The sequence below is a fragment of the Stegodyphus dumicola genome, chromosome 8 (assembly GCF_044657685.1).
Source record: "Stegodyphus dumicola isolate Sdum_Otavi_A_Nest chromosome 8, ASM4465768v1".
NCBI lineage: Eukaryota > Metazoa > Arthropoda > Arachnida > Araneae > Eresidae > Stegodyphus > Stegodyphus dumicola.
Window position 1 is genome coordinate 133,960,908 of NC_140775.1, and position 23,557 is coordinate 133,984,464.

Here is a 23,557-nt window from a genome sequence, read left to right on the forward strand (position 1 = left end):
TTTCAGAAATTTTGTTAAGATCACTTATATAAGAGGCATCCATTTATGTCATTCATTTTCCTCATGATATGTATATTATCCCTCTAATTTGACTTAACTAATTTTTAGCAGGAAGGTCATTAAATACTTTATTTAATCATAATTGCCAGTTATTTCTTAGTACAACATATTTACATGCAACGCTTTTATTTAAAGGGAAAATGAAGATATATGCAGAAATAATTATTTTGAGTTAATGTCAACAAAGCGTATGTATCCTTGTTTTATGTAACTAAATAACTATGATTTTCGAAACGTAGTTATAATGAATTGTGTCGTCTGAATAATAATGGAACAATATCTCTCAGGAGTCTGAAGCGCTAAATGATTTATATTATGGTTACTTAATACGCTCCATAAAGTGAGCAGTTTATTTCATACATAACAAATAAGTAAAGAGTTATAATACCTAACATCCAAAACTTATAGTTTACTGTATATTCCTTAACATTCCAGAGAAATATTTCGTATTTTGTATTTATTTAAAATTGACCGCTTAAATGGTTCGTTATTTAGATTTCGTTACATTATTTATAAATGAATTTTAAATTTAGAACGCATTAAAAATAATTGGAAATAGAATACATTCTGCTCTGTTTTCTTTTTATACTTACCTAAATTTACAAATGGTATGTTGAAATTATATTTACCTAAGCTTATAGTGATATTTTAAAATATGAACATCTTAACTTCAATTTTATTTAAAATCATTGAAATTTAAAATGAAAATGAAATTTAGGTTGGATGAAACAAAATTTTGCTATGAATTTAAAATTTACTATAAAATAAACATTGTCGATAAGTTTAAAAACTAAAATAAACACATACAGTATATTTATTTACATATATGAAATGGAAAATTTAACACTATATTATTACAAATTGCGTTTCTGATTACAGCTTTAAGTTAATCATTTAAATAGTCGCTTCTCTGGAGATTTTAACAACATTTTTTTTGCAATTTTCATTCTTTAACCTGTTATATAAAATATATACTTTAAAAAATTTTGAATATTAATATCTGCATTAAAATTAAATATAATGTTGATGATAAAATTTTGCAGAAACATACAGATTGAACTTTTCTATCCCTCTTTTTTTTTCATTTTATTAAAACGATAATATAATATTTGTTAAATATTTTGATATTTTTCTCTATACATTATTTTACATGCAGCGAAGACAGAGAAACAGGTGCCAGAGCCTTAAAAATTAAAATTCGTTTTGACCTGTGTATTAATATTATTCAAGAATAATCTTTCCACACCCAAAAAAATAATAATAAATGAACATTTATAAATGAAATTTAAAATAAAAAAATTGAAAGCTTTCGGATTTCATATTACATTTAGAAGGAAGTTTTTTTTTTCATTTACATACACATACACGTTTCAAGAGTGTATAGGTTAACGCCACACTATGCAAAAAAATATTTAAAAACATCCCATTTTTAGAATTTCCGATTAACAGTCTCGCGCTCTGAAGAAAAAATGTTGCCACGGCTGGCTTTGAAATTCTTGAGTTTTTTAATGAAACATTCGTTAAAGTTTTACGAAATAGATAATAAACGTAATTCCAAATTTGGGCTTCTAGTTGCCATATTCGGGTGAAGGACTATGTTACTCAAAATATGATGGCAACAATTTGAAAAAAATTATACGGCCGTTTATAGGGATTCGACGCAAAATGCCGTATCGAGAATAATAGCCCTTTTGGGCTAAAAGAAAACTAGTTAAGAAGCGAATTGAAACATCTTTTTGTTTTGTTATTATTGTTGTTTTGAAGTGTCTTCTCTATATTTTTTGAAACTTTTAATGGTAAATGCTTATTCGAGTTGCTAAACAGCAATCTCAAAAGATTTCTCATTTAAAGTTTATTTATTTATTTTTTAACTTTTCTTTTCAACCTGATCTGATTATTATTATTTAAGTTTTTATTTGTTTGCCACAAAATAGAGCTTTTATTATACACGAAATGAGTTTAAAATATAATTAAAACTAAATTACTAATTAAAGAAAGCATTAATCATCTTGCACAAATATGTATATCAATCTGTAATTAGAAAAGACTTGAAAGATTTCATATATAAATCGATTTAAATCACGATTTTGGCAACGGAACTTGGCGAAATGAAACAATAAGTAATAAATAACTCTTCTTCAAAACATCATTTGGCAAAATTTAGAAAAGAAATAAATAAAAAGTTTTTTTTTTTTTTTTTTTTTTTTTTTTTTTTGTTTTTACTTTTTGAATAAACACGGCAGTTATTTCTCACAAAACATTATATCAACAGTTTATACCAAACTAATATATATGTTATGATAAAACGGAAGCGTAGTAATTCAATTGTTAAAACATAATCCAATGGAATGTAAGCTGAGAATGACATCCGGTAGCTGCAAAATTGTCACATCCAACCTGCGGTAACAACGCTTCATGAAATAATAGTGGGCGGAAGAAACAAAAAATTTAGGTACTAGGATCGACTGCAACGGTCTACGATCGACGTTCTTCTATTAAATAATAAACAAAATTTCGTGCCAGTTCCAAGATTATATGCATATCTTAGAAGAAATATTAGTTTGGTTTTCGCTGCTGCCATCTTATTGGTTGAGACCAGAGCCATGCGCTCTGACGTTCACTCACGAGAAACGCGAAGTTGCAAATCTGCGAAAGAAAGGTTCGCCACACTGCCCTCTTTATCACCATTTTGGAGAAGTAATCCTAAAATGTGTTTAAAAGTTTTCCAGAGCGTTTAAACAAGTTTTAGAACCTAAATTAGTTCTCCGATAGAGTACTTCTTCTTCGGTATAATAATAATGAACAAATAAAATGTTAAAATTTTATAATAACTACTTTCCGTCTTAAAAATGAATCAGCTTTTATTGATAATGAAGTGGCAACTACTACTCCTTTTATTTTAATGAATCCCCTTCAGTCTAACAGCAAAAACGAGCAAAAAATGTATTTTATGTAATAATTTTCAAATTAAGATATTTCTAGTTTTTTCGCGTTTTTAAAACAGTTTTCTCTAAAAACCAAGTATTTTTTCAATAGGAATAAATTGGAAATGTTATGCTATTACTTGCGCATATAAATATACATGTTAATGTCAGACTGGAAAGAAGTACGTCATTGCAAAATGTAATAATAAGCATAAATGTAGCCTTCCATTGATGAGAATTTTCAATAAAATTCTATTTATTTGAAGGCTATCAGACTAAAGTCCATCTTCTGCAGCAGAAGCAATCAAAAGCCGTAAACATTTAAACTGAAAAATATTGCAGCATATGTAAACAAGAATGTCACAATTATACCAAAGAGATTAAAAGGAGAATACCACAAATAAATAATTCTTTTTCCATTCCATTTTTATTAGTCCAAGTTAATTAATTATTCCAATTTTATTAAACTAAATCAATCTGTACTTTTTATAATATAATAAGTATTCCATTTTCACAACTTGCATAGAGGCAACATTAAACATTGCTAGTTAGGAAACAACAGACTGAAATTTCTAGGTATAAATTTGACTTTAGATACATGCCAAAATTTAAAATATGGCGTTGGGGGTGGGGGATTTGCGATATTTTTGTTCCCTGTAAAATTGTAATTTTATAGGTTTTTCAAAACTGTTTTGTTTTTGTATCTTCGATTACTGCAAAAGAAGTTAATTCATTTTAATTTATCAAAAATTATAGTTAAAAGTTAAGGAGCAACCTTAGAAAGCAAACTAGAAAACGGTAATCTTTACTGTTATCCACGGTTTCCTTACCTATTTATATCAAAATATTAATAAATTGGATTAGTTTGATTTTGGACAGATTTACTTGTATCCGTTAATAATCGTTAGGTATAATTTTTTGAAAAGAGAATGGCAACATTTAACTGCAATGATTTTATTGACAATCTAAAATTTATTATGGCAGAGTGACTTTTTGCTTCAGAAGAAAGTAATCTATGTCCAATGGCCTTTGAAATGAAGAGCCTTTTGCTCAAATTTACTCCAACATAAGGGTTTTCCCGCGGGAGGCGCTAATTTCAAAATTCAATCTGTCAAAGACATGAAAACAGCAACAGGAGCAAAATTACCAAATATTTTCATGAAATGTGTGCGCGGAAATGACGCATTAAGGTGTTAAAAAGCGCTATTAAAATAGCTCAATCAGAGCTGTACGTTGGCATAAATAATTCTTCTCCGAGTAGTTTTCAAGGCTTCATCCCTGCACGAACAAGGAGCAAGGAGCTTTCCGACGTGCATTTCTTGTAATGGGGTTCAAGACGCAAACAAAATAACTGCTGAAAGGGCTTACGAAGAATGAAACCCGAGTAGACAACTGCCAAACAGCTGAGGTTATCAGCAAGTACATCTGCGAGAGTGGATCGTTTCATGCGTTCAGCTTAGATGGGCACAGAGAAAGAAATTGATAAAATTTTTCAATTTTAGAAGTCGTAATATGTACGTTTGAGGATAATTCTGTTGAAGATAAGTGATGATATTCGTTGCATGTAAGCCAACCAGCGTTTGAAGGACTTTGAGAGGAAAAGATGCATCACTATCACTTTGTAGAGAGCGAACGCTTCGAAACCAGATGCTTATCTTCTGCGTATTAACTTTATCCTTATGTATATATAGCAGATTGCTGGAAATTCTGAATTTCTTTTATAGGTCTTATTCACTGATGATGCTACGTTAGAACATTCGGAAATGTTTACTAACCTCAGTTCTACTCTGGGGGCAGAGGACAATCCATATTTCATGAGATCCCACGCCTATGTGGAAAGATTTTCCACTTAGTATAGAATTGTATAAAACTATTTAGCAAGATCGTAAATTCTGTTTAGTTGCTTGAACGGCCATGCCTATTGCATCGTTTCCAAGATATCTTGCCGGAACTTCTTTCGGATGTTTCTGTAGTTGATCGTCCACGATTTCATAATGACCAATCGCCAGCTTACATTAGCATTAATGGCAAAAATTGCTTCGAAAACCACATTAGGTAAAACAGAATGGGCAAGATTCTTTGTCACCAAGATTACCAAACTTGACAGTCCTGTTTTTTTTTTCTTCTTGGGACACATTAAACTTACGACCTACACAATTTCCACTGTATCCGATGAATATTTAGGGACGTCAGTTGATGTTATAATTGTGTATGAAATGTCTGAAATCTTTGCTAATGTACTCCAGTTTATGTTCTGCTTCTATAAATTTTGTATTATTAGTGACTGTCGCATTTTCGAGCGCCTATTATAAAAGTTGAGCTATTAAAACATATGATTTTTTTTAACTTTACCTGACTGACCACTTGTTTATAGCTTCTTTACGTGCCATATTATTATTCGTCACATTTCCGCACGCACACTCCGTAACAAATTCCTTTCTCTCTACCTGGCTTTATTTCAGAATCAATCTGTATAATTAAATATATTTCATGTGGAATGTACTCTGTATATGGAAAATACAGTATTATTATTGGATAAATGTTTCTTAATTTTATTTGAAATTTAATTGTATTTAAGCTAGCCACAAAATACATTTGCATCGAAATCTGCTCTCCAAAAATAATTCGCTTAACATTTCTGAAACGCAATGTAAATAGATCGATATATGTCATGAGAAAAGTAGAAATATGTACTATGAGAGATAAAATTTTTTTAATTGAATAAGGTAGTGGTCTCAAACTCAAATTGCGTTAAGGGCCAAATGCCCAATCTGAAAAGAGCTGATAGGCCAAAATATATTTGTTTAGCAAACTGAAAAAAATTTTATCAACAAATTAAAAAAATATTTTAACTCGTTTTCAAATTTTGCTTACTTAATGGTTCTTTTCTTATTAATTTTCAACCATGAAAAAAGCAACCATGAAAATCTAAATATATTTCCAGCGATTATTCCTAGTACAAAAATTCTTAACTGGGCATATTTATTTTTTGCGAAGGGCGAATAAAAATTAATCAAATCTGTATCTTCAAATCTTTGAATAAGATTTATGTCACATTGTAAATTAACTAACTCGATTTCTAGAGTTTCTGGTGTGCTGTTCTCGTTTGTTTTACATGGTACTGAAAATGATATAAACTAAGACTTGGAATATTTAAAATCTTCCCAACCTCACTTTGCAACAAACAGGATTCGAGGTTCTCATGAAACTGCTTCAGGGCCGCATGAGGCCAGTAGTTTGTCTGTGTGAGATCACTGGCACAAAGCATTTCTGGATTACCAGAAAAGTGTGTAAAAGAGGCTCGCTTCGGAAATCGAAAGAAAAATAATTTTCTCTTAAAATCAAAACAAATAAAAAAGGAATTGCGCCCAAGTGGATACTGTCCATGAAAATGGTCTCTATTGTGCTGCATTTTTGTCACCGAAATTTAACCAGAACGAGCATTATCAGTAATTTTAAAACCTTTTTGCGTAGTTCAAATAATTTCAGTTTCGCTCAGTTTTTCCCCCAAACCCAGTCAAAACAGCAAGTCCTTTACGTTTAGAATCCTCTCGTTAGTCACTTCTTGTAGGATACGTCATATTCATTCAAACAAACAAACTAACTAGATGAAACGTCTTGGTTATGACAATGTGGTCAATATCCTCTAATTCGTGATAAACTAGTTGAAAAAGATCTCATTGGACAACTTTTGGCATTCCTACTAAAGATAGTACTGCATTTTTGACCTCAGAGGAAATTCTGCGAAGCTGATAATATGGATTACTAAGTTTTCTCAAAAGAAGAGGAATAAAAGGAAATGTTGCACTTGGGTTCAGGCTACACTTTGTACATTGTACCTTCTATAAATCTAATGTTTTAGCTAAGCAAAATATTTTTTGCGCGGTTATTGCAATAATCCTTTTTTTTTTTTTTACACTAGAACATTAGAACTCTTTTCATCAAAACTAAAAGGGGCTATTTCGCGCAGAATTTGCTTTTTTATTAGCCCAAAGGCGCAATTTGCTCTAAAGGGATAATAGTTTCGGTTTGGAATTTTGCGTCGGTTCAATATAAAAGTCTGAATCACTTTCAAAATTGTTGCTACAAAATATTAGAGCCCTGAATTATATTTAAAGAAAGGAATCTGCATGATTGTATGTATGTTTCTCGCACTGTGAAAAAAACAACAGGACCTAGAGACATCAAATTTTGAATAACGTAGTCCTCCACTCTAATATGGGCATCTGGAAGCCCAAATTCGGAATTAATTAATTTCTTCTATTATTAATTTCATACTTTGTGAAACTTTAACGAATATTTGATTAACAAACTCAACGATCTCAAAGCGTTCCGTTAACATTGACATTGCGTGCATCTTCAAGCAAGGATATTTTATGCGCAAGGTTTCTTTTTTTTCTGATATTGCTGTTGAATTGAATTTTACGGTGTAGTTGAAAAGAACATGATATTTAATAAAGAACGGAAAAACAAAAACAAAAAAAAATTAAAAACGCGTCTTTAGGCGTAATATAAAATCTGAAAGATTTCAGATTTTTGTTTTACTTATTTATTTTCATGTGTTTAACATTTTAATCCAAACAGCATTTTACTGATCAAATTTTCATGTGTCTGTTTGAATAGGTTGTAAGCATTACTTATAACGATTAATCGCTTTAGTTTGCCTCGCAAATATTAGCAGTATTTATATATGCTGTTTGCTTAGCGCTATACACTATAATTATACCGATATAAATTTCACAGCTCTGTATTTTTGTATTAGTGCGATAATTTAATTTTACTATAAGGTTATAAGGTATTTCTCCGCCTTCTCAGCCTGCCTTCGTAGTGTAGTAGTCTGTACGCTGGGCGCGTATTCTAGAGGTCCGTGATTCGATTCCCGGCGAAGGCATTGCTTATTTTTCATCTTTACTGATATAAAAATTTCCTAATAACTCTACACTGGCGCCCGAACTAAAAGGGCAGTGGATGATGTTTGTCCACACCCAGAATTTGGCGACTGGATCCCCTAAAAACCCCAGTCATCCTTCAAAAGGGGGAGTATATAAGGTATTTCTCCCGCCTTCTTAACGTGCCTTCGTAGTGTAGTGGTCTACACGCTAGGCGCGTATTCCAGAGGTCCGTGGTTCGATTCCCGGGGCAGGCGTTGCATATTTTTAATCTTTCCTGCTATAAAAATATCCGAATGACTCTACGAGGTAGTATATACTTAATTTTAAAAAAGTTAAGCAATTAAAATAATGTGCTTAAAAAACTCTGGACGCAGTTGGTGTCCAAATTCAGTGATTCAAAGTTGTTTTCTTAATCATTTTTGCCAAGTCAGGTTTTATTGAAATAGGATTTGACTATCCTTTCTATTTTCTCGAATTTAAAAAAAAAAAATTTTGAGCCTTCGCTAACTATTAAAATACAATGAAAGTCGTTGTTCGAAATAGTAATTGAAAATTCTACTAGCAAGCTTTATAAAGTTCTATCATTTATAATTGTATTTCGATACTTTCAATTCATTCAATTTTTCGATAAGTAATAATTTAGCTCAATAATTCTAAATTCTAATACAAACAATTTTGAAATGTTTTATTGTAAATTTCGTAGCCAATTAGAGATTTCGTCCTCATATTAATGCGCGTATTAACTCTTAATAGTGCGCTCAGAAGAAAATTTACATCGGCTCGCTTTGACATGGAATAACTCGCGTTGGCGAACGACTCACCATCAGCAATTATGGCAACCTTCTCCGCCGACGCTTAACGGGCAGTATGATATAAAAACTGAAAAATACCCTGTTTTGATGCTATCTGAAGTACACCGTTAAACCCTCTTCTCACCCTTCGTTATTTGTTGGTTAGAGCTAGTTAATTATAAAGCTACAGCACTTCATAATTTGCTTACTTAGTTTCGTAAGTTTGAGAAAAATTTCTTCAATCTCACCCCAAAAAATGCCTGTAGTGAACAAAAATCAGATTCTCTTAACCTGGATGGTTGTGTATGTCTTGGCAATACTTTTGGTAAGTAAGGCAGACAGCCAGAGCCTTGACTGCGCCCGTTACTGCAGGATTCATCGTGTGTCTAACGGTAATTGCCGCTGCAGAACGGAGTTGTTCACTAAGAAAAGAAGCATGACAAAGTAAGTTAATTTTTTTCTACCTCTAAATATCTCACATTTTTCTGCATTAAATGTTTAATTTCAATTTCGAACTATTACGCGTATTTGTAAATGTATAATAATAATTTTACATTAATAAATGAAGCACGTGAACTGTTTTGACGCAGGGCAAAATAACGTATTACTTGGAGAATATTTGTAAACAATTAAATGACAGTTTCTTAGTTTTTCTAGAATAATGTTTGCTTACGATATAAGTAATTATATCTCACAGTTATTAATTTTTCTCACTATAAGTTACCATAAAGAATTTTCTTTTTACTGTTTTACTGCACTTTTTCAGGCTTAAATGCTAAAGACGTTACACTGAAATGATTGGAAACATGTTAGCGAAAATGTGTATCATGACTGATTTTACGTATTTAATTGTAATCACAAACGCTTGTAATTGGTTATTAATTAAAATTAATTACCTCTATTTGAAAAAGTAAATGATGTTTAACAAATATATTGCTTTTAACTTTTAAAGTACTGAAATATAAGTTATCATTTATGATTTGAATTTTAACTTTACTTAAAATGCATTAAACATAATTCCAAACACTTTTAATAAATTCGATAGCTGGGTGACAATATTTTTGTTCCTTACACTGGAAAGATAATAGAGGAAATATTTTGGAGTGTATTCCGGACAGATGTAAACCAAAGTTCTGGGAATATTGCTGATTCTAGGAATTATTGCTGATTTCATGTTATAGATTTAAAATACGATTTCTTCAAATTTTTTCCTCTATTGATTTCTTCGCTAATCGACCGCAGCTATGTAAATATATTTAGAAAATGCTTGCTTATTCAATTTTTGGACAATATAAGTACTTAACTTAAGCTAATAACTTAAGATATTTTCATGTTATTTTTCTTTTTTATAGCTTTCTTGTACAAGCATAACTTTTAAAATCAACATATTGTTTACTTTTTCAACTTATATATTTTATCATAACATATAATTTACTTTTTTGTGAGTTTTGAATTTAATTTTACTAAGACAGAGTATATTCTGTATCTACACAAACTATTACAGTGTCGTTGTCAAAGATAAATATTAACTAAATCTTCAGCACATTTCTCTTGAATGGCTCATCAGAGAACGAACTAAAAATTTCTTAGTTAAAAAGATTTACTAGGATCCTGGATACTATATTAGGAGGAGAAATGTTTAATGCATTGAAAATAAATTTCGGGGAAAATATGACGTTGAGCTAAAATAAATGATAGCGGTTACATCTTTGTACGTCATCAAAATCATAAAAATCTTTGTACAAGCAAAGTCTAAGAAAAGCACTAATTTAAGCGTCGATTTTTTTTTTTTTTTTTTTTTTTTTTTTTTTTGTCAAAGTTTATTTTATACGCTATATTTACAGGTTTGCTGTTTCAAGTTTGTTGTAACTTAGCCTTTTATTTGTTATATGATAATAATATATTAAATTTAATTTATTTTCTAATTAAAATGTCTCTCATAAATTTGTTTTCTCTAAAGCTTAAGAAAGCCCTGAAAACGCTAAGTACAACTTATCATCGGCATTAAATCAAAACCAACAGTATGCATTATTTTCTTTTTCTTATGCATTAGCCAGGAATTTTCCAAGAGTTTCGAAATTTTTCTGCATCACTAAAAGTAAGATGAATATAAGATACGTTTCATGTTAAAACATTTGTCTTATTGTATTCTCAAAATCAAGTACATTTTAAGATTTAAAACAACTATTTTGAAGTTTAATGTTTTTTTCGTGGCGCAGAATATATAATCATAGATCTTTCAAAATAACGGTATGTGTTCTATGCATCACAGTCTACAGTTTCAATACAATAATGCACAGTCTAGGATATAACCTTTAGATTAAAGCAGAGAGAAACATAAACATACGTAAATAAATTCCTAAGACCTACTGCAAATAATAGATAGTAGAGAGAATAAATTTGCTTTTTGTACTATGAGTGGGAAACTTCATGTCATTAAAAGCTGCAAGTCAGGAGTATACAAGTCACACACGTAGATATTTTATTAGTAAAAAAGTATAAAAATAGTTTACAAATAGAAAGAAATGTTTGAAACGAACTAGAAAAAATGACTTCTCATTCTTAATTAGAGTTAACTTTCAAGAAAATAAATAAATAATTGCTATTTTCGTTACTATGTATCCAGAAAAGTATATTTCTACAATGCAATTTTTTTTAACTTTTTCACATTGCTCTCGGCGTTGCTGTTCTTAAATAGTAAAACCTCTCCTTTTTTCTGATTACCAATTTTCTTCCTTTTCTGATTACCAATTTTTTAACTGATTTTAATAACAGCATGCTGAAGATGGAAAGAAACGCATTAGTCTTTCGAGTGGTGTAAAAAATTGTTCATTTGAATTGAGAATAGCGCAATAACTTGAAAAAAATTCTAAAAAAAAGAAGAAATTTAAAGAGACTCGATACTGTGTAGAGCAACGAAGTTGTTACTCCAGATAGAACAATTATTTTAACATAACATTATTTTAACGTAACCAGTTTCGCATAAAAAATAGTAGTTGAGTTTTTCACTCAACTGATCATAACGAAACTTAGCCTTATACAATATAATTCATTTATTAGATGCAAAATGACCTTCAAGTGTGAATTTTTTTTTTCATTGCGAATTGAAAATATATCTATCCGTAATTTGTTTAAGTAAAGTCTAAAGCATATCATCAACCCAGCACCATTTCTAAGAGTACCGCAACGTCATGATAGTAAGTCTCATAGATAGAAATATTTGCCTCTTGCTTATTACACTGAACTACTAGGTCACAGTTTAAAGCTGTAAAGTTAAAATATACATAACGAAATTTTAAATGTTAAAATGGTGTATCTTAGCGCGATTCGGTTTCAAAATATATTTCAATAAATCAAGTGTTCATTGATTAATCAAGTGTTCAAGCCGCATTTAACACCAGAAAGCTACAGATACCCTATGAGGCGCAATTTGTTCATGCTTGCTCTGTACCAAGATTCAGTAGTTTCCACTACGTAACCTCCACGTTTAAGCACGTAAAAGTGTATTCTGGGCGTACTTCTCCTTTCAAACTAATCAAAACGAAACTATCCTGTTATCTTTGGTGAAATCGCCTCTGCTCATAGATCGATATTCGCATTTCCTGAACATTTTACAAATCCGAATATGCACTAACTGGTGCACAATCCAAGAAGATACTCGAAACCCTCCTGATTATATTTGGTTATCTCTCCTCCCTCTTTCCCCTTTTTTCTTCTTTAGAACTAATAAATACTGCCTGAAACGCATGTAAGTTGATTTTCATTTCTGCTTGTTTTATTTTTAACAGAACGCTGGAAATTACTGCGTTCTTCCAAGCGTGAATTTTTGTAGTAATGGTTAGCACGTTTAATAGTAAGTATAAGGCCCATGGTTGGAATCTCGATGAAGATGCAGTTGATTTCTTACGTTCCTTAGCTCTGAAAAGATGTAAAATACAACCTGAATTGTTCGTAATAAGATATAGTGCGGGGTCATCATCATCACCTACAATTTTCCTACTGGGTCTCGTGCCTATTCCCCGTCTCTCTTTAGTGGGAAAAAAACTCCCATTGCATTATCCATAAATACATTATCGCATATCTCATATGTGCTCTGATAATGCAAGTAATTAGAACATTTGGCTAACAAGTGGAAGATCATAGTTCGAATCCCGAAGAAAGTATAATTAATTTTCACCGTTCTTGCCTCCAGAAAATACAGAGATTATGCAGTTAAATCATAAAATCCTTTTATTTTTGTTGAATCATAAATTCTCTTTATTTATTCTGAAATAAAATTTTAACTATTTTTTTCAAATAAATTAGGCAAAGAAATCGTGTTTTATTTTCGGAAGTATTTCTTCTATTTTCATTTTGCAACAAAATAATGAAATCAGTCATTTATTTAAGCTCTAAATCTAAGCCATTAGCATCAAAATAATTTTACTGAGTTAAAATTAAATAGGAAAGATATTTTATTATTTTGCTTAAAACAAAATCTTAATTATTTTCGACTAAAATTAAACGAAGGTACTTCTCATGCATTTTTTATATCTGAAAAACGAATGGAAGTAAAATAAAGACCAGCAGACCTTTTCGTCTCAAATAAAATTTGATATTTATTTTAATAACATTAACTTGTTCCAGCTTAGATTTTCTAAATAGCGTTAAGCTTGTTATATTTTTTATTTAAGAATATATAATTAGAAGCAATAAAATATTAATATCAGGTAAAATTATAATGGGAAAAGATAGAAATTTTATTAAGATGTTTCGGTAATTAAAACTATTAAGGTATAAAGCAACAATTTTGATAGTATTAACTTATTAATTGATTCAGTATCACTTAAGGGTAAAATCAGAGTTTGAATAGAACCACTGAGTTTAAAATGTGCAAAATGATCTTCAGTAAGTATGCTGTATGATTCAAAATTTATTCACTGTGTATTTTAGCCGATAACGTTTTAAACTTCCTAAGTTCTAGAACAGAAAATTAATATATTTTACAATACATTCTGCTTCTAAAGTGAGAAACAGGATATTTTATATACTATACATTCCTTATACAAAAGAAATAGACAATAATATATAAATTATATAAACTGTAAATTACTTTTTACAAAAGGGTTTATAAGGTGTTTTATATGTATAGCTACTTCCGTTTATTCTATTTAACAATATTGCATACCTATCATGCATTTTTAACTAAATTTATCTCTTCTGACAAATGGCTGTTCAATAGTTTAATTGCCAGAAAAGCGTATTGGTTTGGCAAGAAAGTAATTTCGTTTTGCACAAATGGATAGAGATATGTTTGTTTTGTTGTTCTGACAATCTTATATTTTTTGGCGATTGGGCAGCTGACACTTTTAAACTGCTATAGAAACAAATTCCCGTGTGTTTTTGTTTGCAGCTATTAGTTAACGGTTAATTTTGACATGGGGTGCAAAAGTAAGCATCTTTAACATATTTTACTTCTTTATTTTCCTAAAGGAAAACAACGCTGGCGAGGCTTACAAATATATATGTGAAATTTATGATGTTGATTGCTTAACAGAGCGTATGTATCAGAGTTGGCTTAAAAAATTTCTTTTTCGAGATTTTCCACTTGAAGATGACTAACATTTGGTCAACCTCCTGAAGATGATGATGGAAATATAAAAGCCAAATGCAAACCAATCACCATATTACAGTGCGAGAGACTGTCAAAAAGTTAAATGTATCACATATAATAATTGAAAATCATATAAGCTGCCTTGAACTCGCTAAGAAGCTCGATATTCGGGTTTCGCATGAAATGAAAGAAATTCACTTAACACAACGGTCGTCTACAATAACGTTAATCGAAAAGTATCATGGTGAAAGTATGATGTATCAGCACAAATCCTATCGAAAGCTTAACTTGCATCAGAAAAAGATCATGCTGTCTACTTAGTGGGAATACAAAGTCGTTGTGTATTTTGAGCTTTTCAAAAAACCAAACAATCAACTCAAAGGTTTACTGCCAACAGCTTATGAAAATGGAAGACGTAATCAAAGTGAAAAAAACCAAAAATTGGCAAATCGCAAAGAAGTCGTGTTCCACGACGATAATGTGATGTCTCACACATCTTTAGCTGCACTTACGAAATGTGGTGTGTAAGTGGAATGCCTCAAATAGTCACGACCGTACACCATCGGATTATCATTTATTTGGAAGTTTATAAAACATCTTAAATGGTAAAAATGTCATTAATAATAGTGACCTCAAATCACATTTCCTTGCTTTTTTTTTCTGAAAAAGACTAAAATTCTCCGAGCGCGAAATCTTGAAGTTATCAAGAACATGGCAAAAGTTTATAGAACAGAATGCTAGATATTTGAGTAACGCAAATTAAAGTTCATTTTTATATGGAAAAGTTTCATTTCACACTAAAAATGCAAAATTACTCTCCTGCAACCCAAAAATATTCATATTTTGATTTAACTGTTGTAACTGTTTCGTATAATTCCCTAAACGTTGAGACATTTGATAAAAGAATCATATTATTTGAATATATGATGCAGTTTATTCTCTTGCTTTATTCCCATTTCATGCCATAAACTGTTAAGAAGCAAAATATTTCTTAAAATTGATTCAATTCTTTACTAAACCATTTATTTGAATTTGCATTCTAATTCTAGCCACTTGCTTCTTGAAAAGGAAAAATCCAAAACGCAAATTAAATAAGAATTTGGTTGCCATGATAATACCTTGCGTTATTGCACATTAATAAATCCTCATAAACTGCATGTCCTAATTTAGAGAAAGTTCACTTTCGTAACTTTACTGTTAAATTTACTAATCGTTCAAGAGCCTGAATAATAATATAAGACATTGCCACTGTTTCTTTAATGAATTCTAAATTTTTATATGAAAGCATAGGATTTTATTTAAACTCCAGCTCCATCTGCTTGCCTTTTAGAAAATATATGAGTTCAACTGATATAATATAAACAAAAAACATAAAGAGAAACGTAAAATGTTACCAGAACTATTTAAAAAGATAACCGAACCTTAAAACGCTGCATATCTTAAATAAGAATTTGAATTTAATAGCTGCTTCGGAAAATGATAATGTTAGATAGTATACAATAGCATTAAATGATTAATTAACTAGATAGTTAAAGGAATGTGTTTAAAATTCATTGAATTAGAACAAACTCTAATAATTTCAAATAATTATTAGAGTAATAAGTACTCAAATAATTTCAAATAATAATAAAACCTATTTTATAAATGCAGATGTTTTATCAACAATCTTTTTTATCTTTAGGAGGCATAGAACAATGTCTACAAGCTATTATAATAATAAACAACTTAATGGATGCAATTTGAAAGATATACTAAAGGTGTGGGCAGTAAAAAAAATTAGTTCCTTTCTGTTGTCAACTCTAGCTTTCTTAAATGACTTCAAAATTAACTGTGACGATTTTGCTCGCAAAGCTAGCAGAATTCAGATTTCTGATTAGTCCCCTCCACGCCATTGTTATAAATTATTTTAGACTAATTACTAATATTTTCTAATATACTTCAATAACGTCCGTGAAATTATCACTCAACATTTGCTTTTTATTGCGGTTACAGTAAATAGAGTACTTTAAATGTATTAGAGAATTTGCAATTAATTACAAGTCCTTAATTCTGTTTCTTTCCAAACATTGAGCGTTGTAAGACTACAACAAAGAAGCATTTAAACTAACATATAAGCAAATAAATACCTGAACATTAAATTCACCTGCTTACTTAGAAAACTTACAATCTTACATTTTAAAAGTCTTAAAACATTTACTGAAAAGAAACTATATAGTAAATTCTTCGATGAAGAGTAATTTAGGAAAAAACTAATTCTTCTAATGCCTTCTTTATTTACAAAATAAGTTTTGATTAAAAAATTAAAAGATGATGTATCTTTTAAGAGTATTACATTTTAGAATATGTCATGTTCTGCTTAGACGGTCTACTGCTATACCGAAGTACCCGAGCTCGAATCCCGGAGAAGGCATGGATGTTTGTAAATGTATAATGTCTATGCGGCATGGGGGCACTCTGAATTAGTGGCGAGCCAAAAGCCCTCTCAAGAGGTTGGTTATAGGGAAGAGAAGTGGAAGGACCTCTCTTCCCTATCACCTCTTTCAAAATTGGGTTGGCGAAGTAGTACTGGCAACTGTATGCTGCTCAAGGCTCTTGCCAACGACATGCTCAATTTTGCTCTCCTTGCCATGATGAATTTCGAGGGCTTGTTCTGATGTTACACTCAGACAAGTGAGATAAGTCACAACAACAGCAATAACAACATATGCTAGTTATATCTGGATTTAGCAGAATTTACAAGCACTTTGAACTGTTTAAATAGTGAATTCCTTTATATGTACTCGCAGTTAACTTCATCTGATCTGTAAAACAATCTGTGCAATCTTCTAAGTTTAATAACCTCAAGTATATAAATGGAAAACAAGGGAATATAAACAAACAAACAAGCAGCCTGTAATATATACAAAAGGGTTAATCATTTCCCTATGGTCTCGTTGTAAATACAGAAACGAATAACGTTACCGTACACCTCTCAGAAGCAATCCCAATAACTCCTAGCAGCGTACGCATTGCATGTTGTCTCATTAAGTTTATTATAAATAACTTAAATACTGTAGCGTAAAAGAGTTAAGACGATTCTGGTTAAACATACAAGTAAAGTTCTATCCTTAAACTGCAAAAGGTTTATGTTGCAAGTGACTTTTGCGCTCAAAATTTTAATTCATATAACGAGGTGATTCGTGGGAAGTACCTTAGTATGAAAATGTTTCCAGTTGCTTCTTAACTGCATTTTAACTAGGCGGGGAATACGTAAACTCAGTATTAAAATTAAATTAAGCTGCTGAAGCAGATCCTTTAACGTATATTTCGGTTTTCTAAATTAGGGCTCAATGTGACTTAATTGACAGAAACGATAGAAATGCCGGGAATTAGGAAAATTCAGAGATGATACCCCGTCAAAAAGAATGAATCCAATAACGATAAGCGAAATTAAATTTTATTTTATAAATAAGAATAAATGTATAGTATATTTTTAAATAAATTTGATCTCCACTGTATTTAGCGAACATAATCAGAAGGAGTAAGTCCCAAAAATAGATTTCTAGGAATGACAATAAATATGCACTTTCATATTAAAATTTCTAGACTTGTTAGAAAAAACAATCACAATTAAAAACAATGCAAATTCACTATGAAAACTTAAGATTAAAGGTTTAGAAACGTTTAGAGGTTTAGTCTTTGTTTCAAAAAGTGTTTTGAAATAAAAACAGAAGAATCGTGAGTTTGAAAGAAACTATAATACCATCTTGGCAAGGAGATTTCTGTTTACCGCTTGGAAAAAGTTTAAACTAAACTGGTACAACAGGCCTATTGCTTTAAGTATTAATTATTCATAAATGAAAAATAAAATATAATATCTAATACTTTAACATATTCAAAACGGCAAAGTCAAATGATAAAAGAATTGCGATATCATTTCACAATAAATGAAAGCCAGATGAAGACGTGAGCATTTATTTAATAAATAAAATATGTAATTATTCAGGACGTAGTTGTGCATACATTTCGCTGAATTTTCTGCACAAGAAGCTTTGAACAAATACTTTCCTTAGCTGGCAAAATCTTTTATTATGCCAGAACATCATATTCATCAACTTCACAATAAATACTTCGAAGAAGTTTTAAACGTTTAGGTATTAAACAATGATAGTGCGTTACCAAAGGCCAAAAAAATGAATAAGGCAGTTATTGTGTAGTTCTCAGTTATTTCTTCTTTTTATACAAATTAGTTATGTTAATTTGCTTTATTTCTTTCTTTCATCCAAGATCAAAGGTAACTTTTTAATATGCAATAACATTCATTATTCTATGTAATCTTTTCTTACTACACATTTTATGCATTTTAATCCCTAAATGGCAAAGAGGATCGCTAATGTATTGTGGCTGATATTTCATCATGAGCCACTGAACACTGATATTTCATCATGGGTTTATTCCGAGAACCATTGGGCGAATTTGGCTACGTGGAGTTTTTGGATATACTAAAATGCATTTGTAAGTGATTCATCACTTTTCGAAATTTTTATGTTTAGAAACATTACACATAGAACAAAATCATACATGAAATGAATGAGAAAGTTATTAATTTTTCTTTAAACATTATATATATTTTATGTGACTCAAATTGATAACATAATAACCATACTACGCTAGTTGATTTTAGTCCATAACTTGTGTAGCATTGCCAACAACGTATTCCCAATGCCAACTACGTTAGTAAAGCTCTAAGACAGCATTACTGCTGTTGTGATGTCGAATGATAGGGAAATTTTACCGAAGACATGGACTGATTACTCTTGAATGTGTTTTATGGGACTAAAGAGGCACATCTAGCATGAAAGGAAAGTAGCATGAAAGGAAAACTTGAATTTCTGGTTCTTTCCATGCATTACTTATTGTTGTATATGTACACAATTTGATAATTCAAACTGCATTAAAAATAAATACTTTGACGCAATAGTTCTGTAGTAATGTAATTTAGATGTTACTTAAAACACTCATTATGGCATTTATCTTAAAACAACCTTCAAATGCTTTTTCCTAATGAACAAGCAATGAGTTACACTTTACATCAGTAAAATCAATGAATGATGTATAAGACGTAATTTTAAATTCGAAGACTTAGGAGACTTCCGAAACTTCCCAGATCATAGGCTAAAGAAATTATATTGCATTTAAAAGGAAGTTGGATAAATTACCAGCACCTTTATGTCGTAATCACTGGAAATGTGCCTAAGCTTATTTACAATTTATTTTTTGTATAATTTGTGGCTTCGCTTGACGGTCGACATTCACACAAAATCATTACAAAAGAAAAGATACCGGAAAAACCTATGAGGAAATTAAGCGATAGGAAACAAAACGGCTGCGAGATGTGATATCAGAGCATTGTTATACAAAACACAGCAGAAAATACATCAGCAACGCAAAAAGAAACGAACAGATTGCCTCTCGATCTCTGCTAACAAATTTATAAGATTCTTCTGTTTTCATTAGGAGAGTCTTTCATTCTGTCAAAGAGTAGAAAAAAGTATGGATTCCCTTATTTTTCAATGACTTTTAACTTATTTTAGAACCATCATATGATCTACCAGTTAAAAAATCTTGTTTTTGTTGGCCTTATGTAGTTTCTTCCGAAATTAATCGTACATTTCCTTTAAAATTGATAAAATGTTTAAATGAAATGTCAATGTTATGTATGTGTATCAATATTCGTAAAATTATACACATCATTCGTATGAATTCATTATTAGGTTTAAATGATGTGCGCCAGTGACAAGTCAACATATGTGCTTCCAGTCTTTAATCTGTAATTACACGGCATTTCCTCTATCGTAATGGTAAATCATTCGAATCCGAATTTAGATGTAACTGAACGTTATATTAAATAATACAATTTTAGATTCTTTTTACCTTATGAAACTATGCTATCTTATTATACCTGTAAAGTATTTTCTCCCTCCTTCCAGCATGCCTTCGTGGTGTAACGGTAGCACACTCCGCGCATATTTGAGAGGTCTAGGTTCGAGTCCCGGTGAGGGCACTGCCAATTTTTTAAGTCTCCTTCTTTAAAATAACCTGTAACTCTGTAGTGGCCCCCGAATTAAAAGGTGGTGAACAATAATTCGTCACCACCACGATTTCTCAACTGGATTCCCTAATCCTCAGTCGTCTATTAAAAGGCGAAGTATTTAAGGTATTTTATCCTTCCTTGAAACATGCCTTCGTGGTGTAACGGTAGTACACTCGGTGCGTATTCGAGACATCCAGATTTGAGAGTCCCGGGGAGGCCATTGCTCATTTCTCATGTTTCCTGCTTTAATGTGACCTAATGACTCTGCATACCTTTTGTTACCAATACAATTTTAACATCCCCCTTCGGAAAAAGATACATCTTTATGTTCACGGAAAGCATGTGGCACGTGTTGAAATTTTCTGTTGTAATTCACTTTAGCTACCAGAAGACTTTAACTTTCCCATAGAGGAAATGTATAAATTGACATATCCGAGCAGCATAATTTGTATTTTAGGGCAGATTTCGTCCAGTCAGCGCGATGCCACATATTGGGAAACAGCGATTTAGCAAATTATTCAAACTCAAATCACTGTCATTCAACAGCAACCTAACTTGCTGTATTACTGCCCTTTGATTATACTGTTATTTTTATCAAAATGTTTCTATGGGTTCAACGTACAAGCAGTGCAAACTATCAAAAACTACGCAATACTCAGTCTATGACAAATATCCAAAGAGAGATTTTACTACCATTTCCTTTGAATAGGGCAATAAAGCAGCAAGTACATCCCGATCCCACAAAACTACCCTACAACCACGAAATTTCTGCGCATAGTAGTATATCATCTAAACTCATATCGAAAGCTCATGAAATAGAATTAATAATCACGTTCTAGACATAAATATCGTTCATTAACTTTTACTAACACATTTTATTTAACCCTGGCATTATTTCTTTTACCAATACTTGAACATGGTTATTAAAAATAACTGAATTAAGATAAAATGAATTTAAAGGAAAAATTTTTCATTATCAAGTTTTAAAATACTGGATGGCACTAACAAAAGTACCACGGTATATTATTAACTTGTTTTCTTTTCGAAACATCAGATTTTATACTGATCAGGACTTTCTCGGTTATCGTTAGAATTCCACTTCTTAGATTCTTTCTTGATTTTCAGAATGATATTTCCTTAGGCAACATTTTATCTCAACCGAAATCCATAGTAGTACTAAATGTATTGTTACATTTTCTTGAAGTCATATACGACTTAAAAGTTACATATGACCATTAAACTTGCTTACTCAAATGAGAGAAATATTAACGAAATTTACACCTGGAGTTTTATAGATCGCTGTTTGTTTAATAAAAATTAATAAATAATTGCATATTAAGGGCTCATTAATAATTAACTCAAAAACTTTTTATAAACATAAGGTTTCATTTATTATGTTCTCTCATTTTATAAGGACACAAAATATGAGCGTTTCAGTTTTAAAGACTTCCTTAAAACAAAAATATTAAGACCCAATCACAGATAAACTTGAGAATGGGGTTGATATAATTTCGTCAAAACTAAGGAATTTTAAAACCGAATACATTGTTGAAATTAGGCTTGGAAAAATCTGAACGGCTGCAGAATTTTAAAATCCCATCAGAGTTTTCAAACTCTATACGTTTTCTTTAATAACATACATTGGAAGATAGGTTTTGAAAAAAAAAAGCAACATTCAGTAATAATTTAGCCTTATAAGCCTTATAAGCTATAAGCTTTATAATAATACCAAAGTGATTCAGTGCAAAAGTGAGGATCAAGAGAAGCAGCACGTATGGTGCTTAGGATCTTTCTAATGTGAAATATAGGTAAAAATTACAAGCGTAGGTACTAAGTAAAGAACTCAACTTTGTAACCGAAATATATGTGTATTTCAAACGTTTCCTTCAGTCTCGAATTTTGTTCTAATTGTGTAATATAATCAGAATTTTAAAATATTTTGCTCCTTCTGAATTAATCCCTAGTTTATGCTCATCGTTTCCTCAGGTTATTGCAAAAGCTACATTGCAGCTTTAATATTCTGTTTCAAACGCATATCTACAATAACACATTTGGAATAATTTCTTATTTTCTAATAGCGGCTACGCCGTTTTATAAAATTAAGCTCTGGATTTTTAAATTTTTGATTTCATCTTTGAATTTTTTTTTTCATTTTTAAATTTGAATATTTGATAATTTTTTTAATTTTTATTTTTGGATTTTTGATTCATTTTTACATTTTTGATTTTGTAGCATTTAAGCTCTGGATTTTTAAATTTTTTTATTTCATCTCTTAGTTTTGAAACCTTTAACAATTTTGTATGAGCAAAATGTGAGCTTAATCAAAGTTAGCGTTAATATTCTTAACCCTTTCCAAGATGTCCATCCACGACTCCAGAACATTTTAAATTTTTATGAAGGCAATTTTCTTATATATTTTTTGAAGGACTAAGGGAAACTGGCTCGTATAATCGTTACACATGGGGAAAACCACGAAAACGCACATGCAGCCAACCCGTTCGCGGGATTCGAACCTCGGACCGAACTACCAGTGTTCAGCGACTTTACTGCTCGGCCGCTGGTGGGCTAATTAATTTTATGAAACAGATATTTGCAATATATATTTTGTATTATATATAAAATTTGTTCACCTGCTAAAATAGGTTTTTCTGAGAACTATGCATGCATACACTGCAAACAACACTCTTGAAATTAAATTGCAAGCACAAATCAGATAAAAATTTAAGGCTGATTTTAAACTGCTGTATTACTTCAAAAATCTGTAGTAATACATTTATATTACAAACTTATACATAATAAAATTGATTGTAAAAAATTTATGGATTAATACGATTATTAATAATAATAATCCGATTACGGAGAAATATGATTGAAATTATGATATATTAACAAAAATGTTTTTATATACTTTTTAATGTTTAAGTAAAATATAACCATAAGTAGATATGGCTTTCGGTAATAAAATTCAAATTTATTTTTAATATTTCCTGGAAACGCATGTCTCGAAAAAAGAATATTCGGCCTAACAATAGATTTTCTTCATACGCTTCTTTTTCGTCAATAACTTTTGTTACATTGTCAGGCGCTTTACAGCTAAGTTTTTAGTGTTGTTGGTTCAAGTAAAATTATGTGCAGTACTTTATATTCATCATACGATACTATAGTCAGAAAACATAACACAGAATACAGAACATTGTGTTACAGGGAAATATTTTAAGATATCT

At 30.7% G+C, this 23,557-nt stretch overlaps 1 long non-coding RNA gene across 1 annotated transcript in view; it reads left to right on the forward strand.

Annotated features, from left to right (window-relative positions):
* The first annotated feature begins 8,768 nt into the window (after positions 1 to 8,768).
* Positions 8,769 to 23,557, forward strand: part of LOC146995969 (uncharacterized) — an 81,192-nt gene continuing 66,403 nt past the window's right edge. The window contains exon 1 of the long non-coding RNA XR_015042897.1: positions 8,769 to 9,111. This is a non-coding gene — a long non-coding RNA (uncharacterized LOC146995969). The remainder of the gene's footprint in view (positions 9,112 to 23,557) is intronic.